Here is a 10,650-nt window from a genome sequence, read left to right as displayed (position 1 = left end):
GCCTTGTGTTCACCGTTCTGGAGGTCTGGATTTGGGCCTTGTGTTCACCCTTCTGGAGGTCTGGATTTTGGCCTTGTGTTCACCGTTCTGGAGGTCTGGATTTGGGCCTTGTGTTCACCGTTCTGGAGGTCTGGATTTGGGCCTTGTGTCCACCCTTCTGGAGGCCTGGATTTTGGCCTTGTGTTCACCGTTCTGGAGGTCTGCATTTTGGCCTTGTGTCCACCCTTATCACTTCCCTGCTCGAGTGAGTAAGCACTACGATTCCACGATAGCCAAGTGGGTCAGTTCCAGGGTTCCTGTTTGTCACAAGAGATTCTTCACACATTAGTCTGCTTATCGTTGTGTACCATTTGAAGTCTACAAGTGAATTTGGAATGAATTAGAATAGTTGATATTCAAAAGTACCTGCACCCTTAACATCCAGAACTAGCCAAGCTGTTCCAGTACAGCTACAACACTGGCATCTATTCGACAATGTGGAAATCTGCTCAGGTATGTCCCGTCCACGAAAAGCAGGACAATTCCAATCCGGCCAATTACCGCCCCATCAGTCTGTCATAAATCGCAACTTCTACAAGAAGTAACTCAGGAAGTACTACTGAACGGCCAGCTGAGGGCGCCGTCCAAGGAGTATAAATACTCGGGCGTGGGCCCAACTTGGCCAGAGACAATCTGGAAACAGGAAGCTAGTGACTACTAACTAGACCTCCATGTTTTGTTACAAGTCGATTAAAGCCTTGCTTTATGTACAACCAAGTGCGTAGTGAGTCTTTATTACGTCAATTTAATCGACTTGTTATCGTCTCCACGCCTTGGGTGATTCGGAACAACCAGCTGCAACTCGAACCGCAGAAAGGGACTTGGGCAAGAAACTGATCCATCATGGAAAAACTCCTTAGACCCGCTCGTCTCAACCTGGACCTGAATGCACCTGCGGCAGCGAAGGTATGGAAGCATTGGTTTCGTGCCTTTAGCAACTTTCTTGAAGAATGTGGGGCGGATGCCCCTAATAAGTTACGAATGCTTATTAACTACGTATCCCCTCATGTGTATGATTATATTGAGGACTGTATAGACTACGACGCTGCTATATGTCAAGTCCCCGAATGAAATCTTTGCTCGACACCTACTGGCCACAACTCGGCAGCAGCCTGGGGAATCACTCGATGAATTCCTCCAGAAACTTCACAGGCTCAGCAAAGATTGTAACCTTAAAGCAGTTACAGCTGAACAGTATCAAGAGGAACTAATCCGCGATTCCTTTATCAATGGGATTGCGTCCCCTTTTATACGTCAGCGCCTGCTGGAAAATAAAACCCTCAATTTATGGGCTGCTTATGACCAGGTGTGTTCCCTGGACTTGGCCAAGAAGAATGCAGACACTTATCTCCCACCACGTGCACGGGCGGCGGCTATCACCTTTAATAAGTCTTTCGATAGGTCTCGGGTGGATGCCCCCGCTGATGATGACTCTACTCTAATGGACGACGACCCTACCCTAGAGGCCTTTGCTGATGACGACCCCGCCCTAGCAGCATCCTGGCAATCAGGAAGAAAGTGTTTCTTTTGTGGAGGTACGTTCCATTACAGAAAATTTTGCCCGGCTCGTAATGCGACCTGCAATCATTGCAGCAAGAAAGGACACTTTTCCAAGGTATGCCAGTCATGGGCCTCTGCTAACAAGAAAGGCCGCTCCTCTAAAGTATACCGGTCGAGAGCTCCTGTTAGCTTCACAGCTGCTATCTATGGAGCTGCTCCTCCCCTAAGAACCACTGCTAAGACTACAGCTGCCGAAGGAAAAATTACCCCTCCTCCCATCACAGCTGTTTTTCCCCAAAGTTTGTCCCATGCAGCCACGAAGGTTTCAGTAAATGGGCACACTCTAAGCGCGCTAATCGACTCCTGCAGCTCTGACAGCTTCATTAGTAAGCGGGCTGTCAGCAGGTTAAAACTGCGCATTTATCCCTCGGACAGGGAGATTGCAATGGCTCTGACGACTCTGACCACTAATTCTTCTGGCTTCTGTCTTGTCAACCTCATCCTCAATGGTCGCACGTATCCCTCCACCCAGCTCGGAGTACTCGAAAACTTATGTAGCGATGTGCTTCTGGGACAGGACTTCCAGAAGCAGCACAAAAGACTCACTTTTGTGTTTGGAGGGTCGAAGCCGGAGCTTACCATTTCTAAGGTGCCGTGTTGTGTGCTCTCGGCGGCCTTACTCAGTGAGCCCTCTCTGTTTGCCAATCTCTTCCCCCGCTGTAAACCCATAGCCACCAAATCACGGCGCTTTAGCCAAGAGGACCGAGCATTTATCGAGGCAGAAATCTCTCGCCTTTTAGCTGACGGTATTATCGAGCTGTGTTCATCTCCCTGGCGGGCTCAAGTCGTCATTGTGAAAAACTCTTTAAAACAACATAAGAAACGTCTGTGTATTGATTATTCGCAGACTATTAATCAATATACCGATCTGGATGCCTACCCGCTACCACGCATAGATGACATGGTCAACAACCTTGCCAAATACAAGGTATTTTCAACCTTCGATTTAAGAGTGCGTACCATCAGGTACCGCTGAAAGACTCTGACAAAAAGTATACGGCCTTTGAGACCAGTGGTCGGCTTTATCAGTTTCGTCGCCTTCCATTTGGGGTCACCAATGGGGTGGCCGTCTTCCAACGGGCAATGGATGGCCTAGTCCAGCAAGAGAACTTGACGGATACCTTTCTGTATTTAGACAATATCACTATTGCCAGCCATGATCAAAAGGAGCATGACGCCAAGCTTCAGAGATTTTTTGACATTCTCCGTCGTCGCCGCTTAACGTTAAACGAATCCAAATCGGTGAAATCGGTGCCATCAGTGAACATTCTCGGCTACTGGGTGGGCAACGGTGTTATTAAACCGGACCCAGAGCGACTTCGTCCACTTCAGGAGCTCCCTCCCCCTACAAATCTCGGCTCTCTTCGTCGGGCACTTGGCATGTTTGCTTATTACGCAAAGTGGATACCTCACTCCTCCGATAAAATACAGCCCCTGCTTCATGCGAAGTCTTTTCCATTGGAAGCAACGGCTATTTCTGCCTTCAACCTCCTCAAACGACAGCTGGAGAAAGCCACGCTTTGCTCCATTGACGAAAACCTTCCTTTTGTGGTCGAATGCGATGCATTGGAGGTGGCGATCTCGGCTACCTTGAATCAAGGTGATCAACCCGTGGCATTCCTATCCGGAACCTTACAGGGTAGCGAGCTCCATTACCCCACCGTCGAGAAGGAGGCTACAGCCATCATCGAGGCTGTACGCCAATGGAGTCATTTTCTTGCTCGGCATCATTTCACGCTCATAACTGACCAGCGCTCCGTGGCCTTCATGTTGGATAACCGGAAGCGCACGAAAATCAAAAATAATAAAATTCAACTCTGGAGGATGGAGCTGGCTGCCTTTGGATATATTATCCGTTACCGACCCGGCAAACGGAATGTGGCCCCAGATACCTTCACACGGGCATTTTGCTCTTCAATGTCAACGTCGACTCTGGCGGATCTGCATATGGACTTATGCCATCTGGCATTACCCGTATGTTGCACTTTGTGCGCTCCAAAAATCTACCATTCTCAACGGAGGACATAAAGAAAACATGCTCCTCCTGTAGGATTTGTGCAGAATTGAAACCACAATTCTTCCGCCCATCAGATGACTTACTCATACATGCAATGCAGCCTATGCAGAGGCTCAGCATAGACTTTAAAGGGCCATTGCCTTCATCGATGCGGAACACCTACCTACTTACGATGGTAGACGAGTATTCACGCTTTCCCTTTGCCTTCCCCTGTCCTAATATGCTTACCTCTACGGTAATTAAATGCCTCGATCAGGTCTTTTCCCTTTGCGGGATGGCCAATTTTATCCACACGGATCAGGGTCCCTCCTTTATGTCGAGTGAACTTAAAAGTTCTCTCTCCCAACGGGGAATCGCCTCGAGTAAGACAACACCATATCACCCAATCGGCAATGGACAGGTTGAACGATACAATGCCATCATCTGGAACGCTGTCCGTCTGGCACTGAGGTCACGCAACCTACCAGACCAGCAGTGGGAAACTGTGCTCCCTGACGTGTTACACTCTATCAGGTCTCTTCTCTCCACATCCACTAATGTCACACCTCATGAGCGATTCTTCAAGTTCCGGTGTCGCTCTACACACGGGATATCTCTACCGTCATGGTTGGTGGCTCCAGGCCCTGTGCTGCTCCGGAGGTTCGTCCGGTCTGCCAAGAACGACCCTCTCATTGACGAGGTGGAGTTAACGGAGGTAAACCCCATGTATGCGCACGTGCAGTACCCCGATGGCCGGGTGTCCACCATCTCGCTCAGAGATCTGGCTCCCTGCCCAACCGGTCACACAGGCCCGAATGATGAAGGAGCCCATGACGATGATGTCAACACTCCGCACTCCTATGAAGATGACGCCCAACCTGGGACATCGAGGGATCTGCCAGCAGTGCTACCGGATCAACTCAGGGAGCCGAACGCTCCCCGTAGAATGGCCACCCGAAATCAGGACGTCGGACAATCTCCAGCTACGACCCAGGATGAGGCCAGCTCTGCGCCTGTGGGGACCCGCACCCGGAGTCATGATATTCCCAGGCCTCCACAGGACGATCAAGACGACGCGGACTCTACCGGCTTACCGCTACGGGCCAAGCGACCCAGGGACCAGGACACGGTCCGGGGAGACGTGCCTTCCGGTCACAAGCAGAAAGCTAAACAACTACAGCTATTTTTGGTCCGCCTAGTCCATTAAAGGAAGACTGGACTTCCAAACCTTTTAGGGAGGAAGAATGTCATAAATCGCAACTTCTACAAGAAGTAACTCAGGAAGTACTACTGAACGGCCAGCTGAGGGTGCCGTCCGAGGAGTATAAATACTCGGGCGTGGGCCCAACTTGGCCAGAGACAATCGGGAAACAGGAAGCTAGTGACTACTAACTAGACCTCCATGTTTTGTTACAAGTCGATTAAAGCCTTGCTTTATGTACAACGAAGTGTGTAGTGAGTCTTTATTACATCACAGTCTACTCGCAATCATCAAAGTGAAGGAAGATGTCATCAACACTGCTATCATGCGGCACTTACTTCCCAATAACCTGCTCACTGATGCCCAGTTTGGGTTAGGCCAAGACCACTTGGCTCCCGACCTCATTACAGCTTTGGTCCAAACATGGACAAAGGAGCTGAATTCCAGAGGTGAGGTGAGAGTGACTGCTCTTGACATCAATGCAGCATTTGACCGAGTGTGGCATGGAGGAGCCCTAGTAAAACGGAAGTCAATGGGAATTGGGGGAAAACTCTCCACTGGCGGGAGTCATACCTAGCACAAAGGAAGATGGTTGTGGTGGTTGAAGGTCAATCATCACTTCCCCAGGACATCACTGCAGGAGCTCCTCAGGGTAGTGTCCTAGGCCCAACCATCTTCAGCTGCTTCTTCAATGACCTTCCCTCCAACATAAGGTCAGAAATGAGGATGTTCGCTGATGACTGCACAGTGTTCAGCGCCAATCACAACTCCTCAGATAATGGAGCAGTCCATGCCCACATGCAGCTAGACCTGGACGACATTCAGGCTTAGGTTGATAAGTGGCAGGTAACATTCGTGCCACAGAAGTGCCAGGCAATGACTATCTCCAACAAGTGACAGTTTAACCACCTCCCCATAACATTCAATGGCATTACCATCGCCAAATCCCCCTCCATCAACATCCTGGGGGTCACCATTGACCAGAAACTGGACTGGACCAGCCACATTAATACTGTGGCAACAAGAGCAGGTCAGAGGCTAGGTATTCTGCGGTGAGTGTCTCATCTCTTGACTTCCCAAAGCCTTTCCACCATCTACAAGGCACAAGTCAGGAGTGTGATGGAATACTCTCCACTTGCCTGGATGAGTGCAGCTCCAACAACACTCAAGAAGCTCAACACCATCAGGTTAAAGCAGCCCGCTTGATTGGCACCCCATCCACCACCTTAATCATTCACTCCCTGCACCACCGGCGTACCGTGGCTGCAGTGTGTACCATCTACAAGATGCACTGCAGCAACTCAAATTTAAAAAAACATCTATCTGTATATATAGTACATATGTAGATCAATGGCTAATTGGGAGTGAGTAACAGTTGGAATTGAGGGGTCAGATGCTATCTTACATCATGAACGCAAATCTAAAATGCTTCCAATACACAGTATGGGCTCAATAAAATGCTTAACTAAAAGGAGAACTGGAGTTCTTGTGACTGGAGAGGAATTCTGGAGTTTGAATGTTTATTACAGGGTGGTACAGTACTAGATGTAAACAGAAAGGTTAAGAAACTCTATACATCTCTAAATATTTCATCTATTTCGCTCAGATTGTTTCAGTTCTACACAGCAATTGGCCGATAAAATGTTATGTCAATCGATCGCTGCCCTTTGCCACCTTTTACTGCACTTAAGAGATCCTGGTCTTTATGACTAGGCTGTGAAAAGGGAAAGCCGTTATTGTGTAAATTTGCTTTTTAACTGCATCACCTCATCTGTCAGGATAAATAATTAGGCAAGCTAGAGAGTTATCGGTACCCAGGAGGAATTACCTGGAGAACAATGGATAAGAATATTTTAAATATTCTTGGATATAAGGGGCTGGCTTTTCCCAGCCATAGAAACATAGAAGATAGGAGCAGGAGTTGGCCATTCGGCCCCTCGAGCCTGCTCCGCCATTCAATGTGATCATGGCTGATCATCCAAATTCAGTACCCGGTCCCTGCTTTCTCCCCATACCCCTTGATCCCTTTAGCCTTAAGAAATAAATCCAACTCCTTCTTGAATATATTTAATGAACTGGCCTCCACCGCCTTCTGTGGTAGAGAATTCCACAGGTTCACCACTCTCTGGGTGAAGAAATTCCTCCTCATTTCTGTCCTAAATGGCCTACCGTTTATCCTTAGACTGTGTGAAAAATAACCAATCTACACCACAAGGATTGACTGCTGGTGAAAAGTGGCTCTGAAGCATTATTGTTAATGATCACAGAGCAGCTGTGGAGAGAGATTTTTAATTATTCAGCCTAAATGGTAATGAGGGGGCACCTGGATTTGAACCAGGGACCTCTTGATCTGCAGTCAAATGCTCTACCACTGAGCTATACCCCCAAAGTCCCAATTCCGCTCCCAATCCGCCTCCGAACCATCTTCCCAGGAGGCGGGTCCCCAACTCACGCAGGGACCCGTCTCATAGCGGTGGGAAGGGGACTAGAGCCAATTCACTGCCTGTTAACATTTTCAGCCTGCTGATGCGGGCTTCCCAACAGCAGGAAACCCCGCCAGGGTCAGCAAGGCGAGCTGTGGGTCTGCTGCAGTGTAAGTGTGCAAATGACAGCTGCAGAGGTAGTGTGATGGGTGCAATTGTGCACAGGTAAATATGACAGGTGAGAGAATGTAGTGAGAAATATTTTTATTCTGTTTATATGTATCTGCAGGTGAGAAGATTTGATGTTTCTGTGAAGCCTCATCTGATCGGGAGAATTGACAGTTGGCTTCTGCAATCTCACATGCAGCTGCCATCTGTTTTCTCCTAAGGAGAGAGTCATTCGTGAGCCTGGGTGCAAGGGCTCACCTTTGGACAGTGATTGTCAGTGTCTGGCAGCACCTCAATGCTGTCAAAAACTGACAATTCATCTGTCAAAAAATTATGGGGCCTGTCCCTTTAAGAAAACCGGCAGATGAAGCGTCATGCACTGACGTCATCTGACACCGGCTTTCCCTTAATTGGCCGGCAAGCCCACAGGGCGGGCTTAACAAGGCCAATCAGGGCAAAATAGCCTTTGTTCATCAGACGTCGCTGGAGGCGGGACTAGAACCTGGAAGGTAGCAGTCCCGCCCCTAACTCGTCTCGGCTGGTAAAATCCAGCCCTTGGTATTCAGGAAAGATAGGGAAGGAAAGAAAGGAGCTGGTGTTGCAGTATTGGTTAAGGAGAATGTTACAGTGCTGGAGAGGATGTCCTGGAGGGGTCAAGGACAGAATCTATTTGGTTAGAGTTAAGAAATAATAGAGGTGCCATTACACTAGTGAGAAAGATATAGAGGAGCAAATTTGCAGGGAAATTACAGAGAGGTGCAAGAACTATAGAGTAGTAATAATGGGGGACTTCAATTATCCTGATATAGACTGGGATAGTAATAGTATAAAGGGCAGAGATGGGGAAGAATTTCTGAAGTATGTTCAGGAGAACTTTCTTGATCAGTACGTTTCCAGTCCAACAAGGAAGGAGGCATTGCTGGATGTGGTTCTGGTGAATGAGGTGGGTCAAATGGAGTAAGTGTCAGTAGGGGAACATTGAGTGAACAGTGATCATAGTACGATAAGGTTTAGATTAACTATGGAAAAGGACAGAGAGCGATCTAGAGTAAAAATACTTAATTGGAGGAAGGCCAATTTCAGTGGGTTGAGAATGGATCTGGCCCGGGTAAATTAGAATCAAAGATTGGCAGGCCAAACTGTAATCGAACAATGGGCTGCCTTTAAAGATGAGATACTTCAGGTACAGTCGAGGTACATTCCCATGAGGGGGAAAGGTAGGGCAACTAAAGCCAGAGCTCCCTGGATGATGAAGGAGATAGAGAGTAAGATGAAGCAGAAAAAGAGTGTGTATGACAGATGTCAGGTTGGGAATACAAGTGAGAATCAGGCTGAACATAGAAAATTCAGAGGGGAAATGAAATAAAAATAAGAGGGGCAAAGAGAGAGTATGAGAATAGATTGGCAGCTAACATAAAAGGGAATTCAAAAGTCTTCTGTAGGCATATAAATAACAAATGGGTAGGAAGAGGAGGGGTGGGGCCAATTAGGGACCAAATAGGAGACCTTACACATGGTGGCAGGGAGCATGGCTGAGGTACTAAACGAGTACTTTGCATTTGTCTTCACCAAGGAAAAAGATGCTGCCAAAGTCATAGTGAAAGAGGGGGTAGTGGAGATACTGGATGAGATAAAAATTGATAAAGAGGAGGTACTAGAAAGGCTGGCAGTACTTAAAGTTGATAAGTCACCAGGACTGGATGGGATGCATCCTAGGATGCTGAGGGAGGATAAGGAGGAAATCGCAGAGGTACTGGCCATAATATTCCAACCCTCCTTGGATATGGGGGTGGTGCCAGAGGACTGGAGAATTGCAAATGTTACACCATTGTTCAAAAAAAGGGTGTAAGGATAAACCCAGCAACTACAGGCCAGTCAGTTTAACCTCGGTAGTGGGGAAGCTTTTGGAAACGATAATCAGGGACAAAGTTAACAGTCACTTGGAAAAGTGTGGATTAATTAAGGAAAGCCAGCATGGATTTGTTAAAGGCAAATCGTGTTTAACTAACTTGATTGAGTTTTTTGATGAGGTAACAGAGAGGGTTGATGAGGGCAATGCGGTTGACGTGATGTATATGGACTTCCAAAAGTCATTTGATAAAGTGCCACATAATAGGCTTGCCAGCGAAATTGAAGCCCATGGAATAAAAGGGACAGTGGCAGCATGGATATAAAATTGGCTAAGTGACAGGAAACAGAGAGAAGTGGTGAACGGTTGTTTTTCGGACTGGAGGAAGGTATACAGTGGTGTTCCCCAGGGGTCGGTACCAGGACCACTGCTCTTCTTGATATATATTAATGACTTGGACATGGGTGTACAGGGCACAATTTCAACATTTGCAGATGATACAAAATTTAGAAATATAGTGAACAGTGAAGAGGCTAGTGATAGACTTCAAGAAGACATAGACAGGCTGGTGAAATGGGTGGACACATGGCAGATGAAATTTAACGCAGAAAGTGTAAAGTGATACATTTTGGTAGAAAGAACGAGGAGAGGCCATATAAACTAAAGGGTGCGATTCTAAAGGGGGTCCATGAACAGAGAGACCTGGGGGTATATGTGCAGAAATCATTGAAGGTGGCAGGGCAGGTTGAGAAAGTGGTTAAAAAAGAATACCAGATACTGGGCTTCATAACTAGAGGCATAGAGTACAAAAGCAAGGAAGTTATGATGAACCTTTATAAAACACAGGTTTGGCCTCAACTGGAGTATTGTGTCCAATTCTTTAGGAAGGATGTGAAGACCTTAGAGAGGGTGCAGAAAAGATTTACAAGAATGCTTCCAGGGATGAGGGACTTCAGTTCCATGGATAGACTGGAGAAGCTGGGGTTGTTCTCCTTAGAGCAGAGAAGGTTGAGAGGAGATTTGATAGAGGTATAGAGAGAAACTGTTCCCATTGGCGGAAGGGTCAAGAACTAGAGGGCACAGATTCAAGGTAATTGGCAGAAGAACCAAAGGCAACATGAGGAAATTATTTTTTACACAGCGAGTGGTTAGGATCTGGAATGCACTGCCTGAAAGGAAGGTGGAGGCAGACTCAATCGTGGCTTTCAAAAGGGAATTGGATAAGTACCTGAAATAATTTTTTTTGCAAGGCTACGGGGCAAGGGCCGGGGCAGTGGAACTAGCTGAAGTGCTCTTGCAGAGAGCCGGCACAGGCTCAACGGGACGAATGGCCTCCTTCTGTGCTGTATCCATTCTATGATTCTAAGAACAACCAAATTCAAGGCCGAATCTTACCAAGGGATTTAAATGTTAT

General features: G+C 47.4%; 1 non-coding gene across 1 annotated transcript; it reads right to left on the bottom strand.

Moving 5' to 3' along the window:
• Nucleotides 1–7,110: 7,110 nt before the first annotated feature.
• On the bottom strand, nucleotides 7,111–7,182 carry trnac-gca (transfer RNA cysteine (anticodon GCA)). Its single transcript has one exon. It is a non-coding gene; the product is annotated as a tRNA-Cys (tRNA).
• Nucleotides 7,183–10,650: the final 3,468 nt, after the last annotated feature.

Source organism: Somniosus microcephalus, chromosome 24 (assembly GCF_052327205.1).
Source record: "Somniosus microcephalus isolate GS21.2 chromosome 24, FLI_Smic_1.0, whole genome shotgun sequence".
Lineage (NCBI taxonomy): Eukaryota > Metazoa > Chordata > Chondrichthyes > Squaliformes > Somniosidae > Somniosus > Somniosus microcephalus.
The sequence above is the reverse complement of the archived record's forward strand: the minus strand, read 5'-3'. Positions and strand labels throughout refer to the sequence as shown.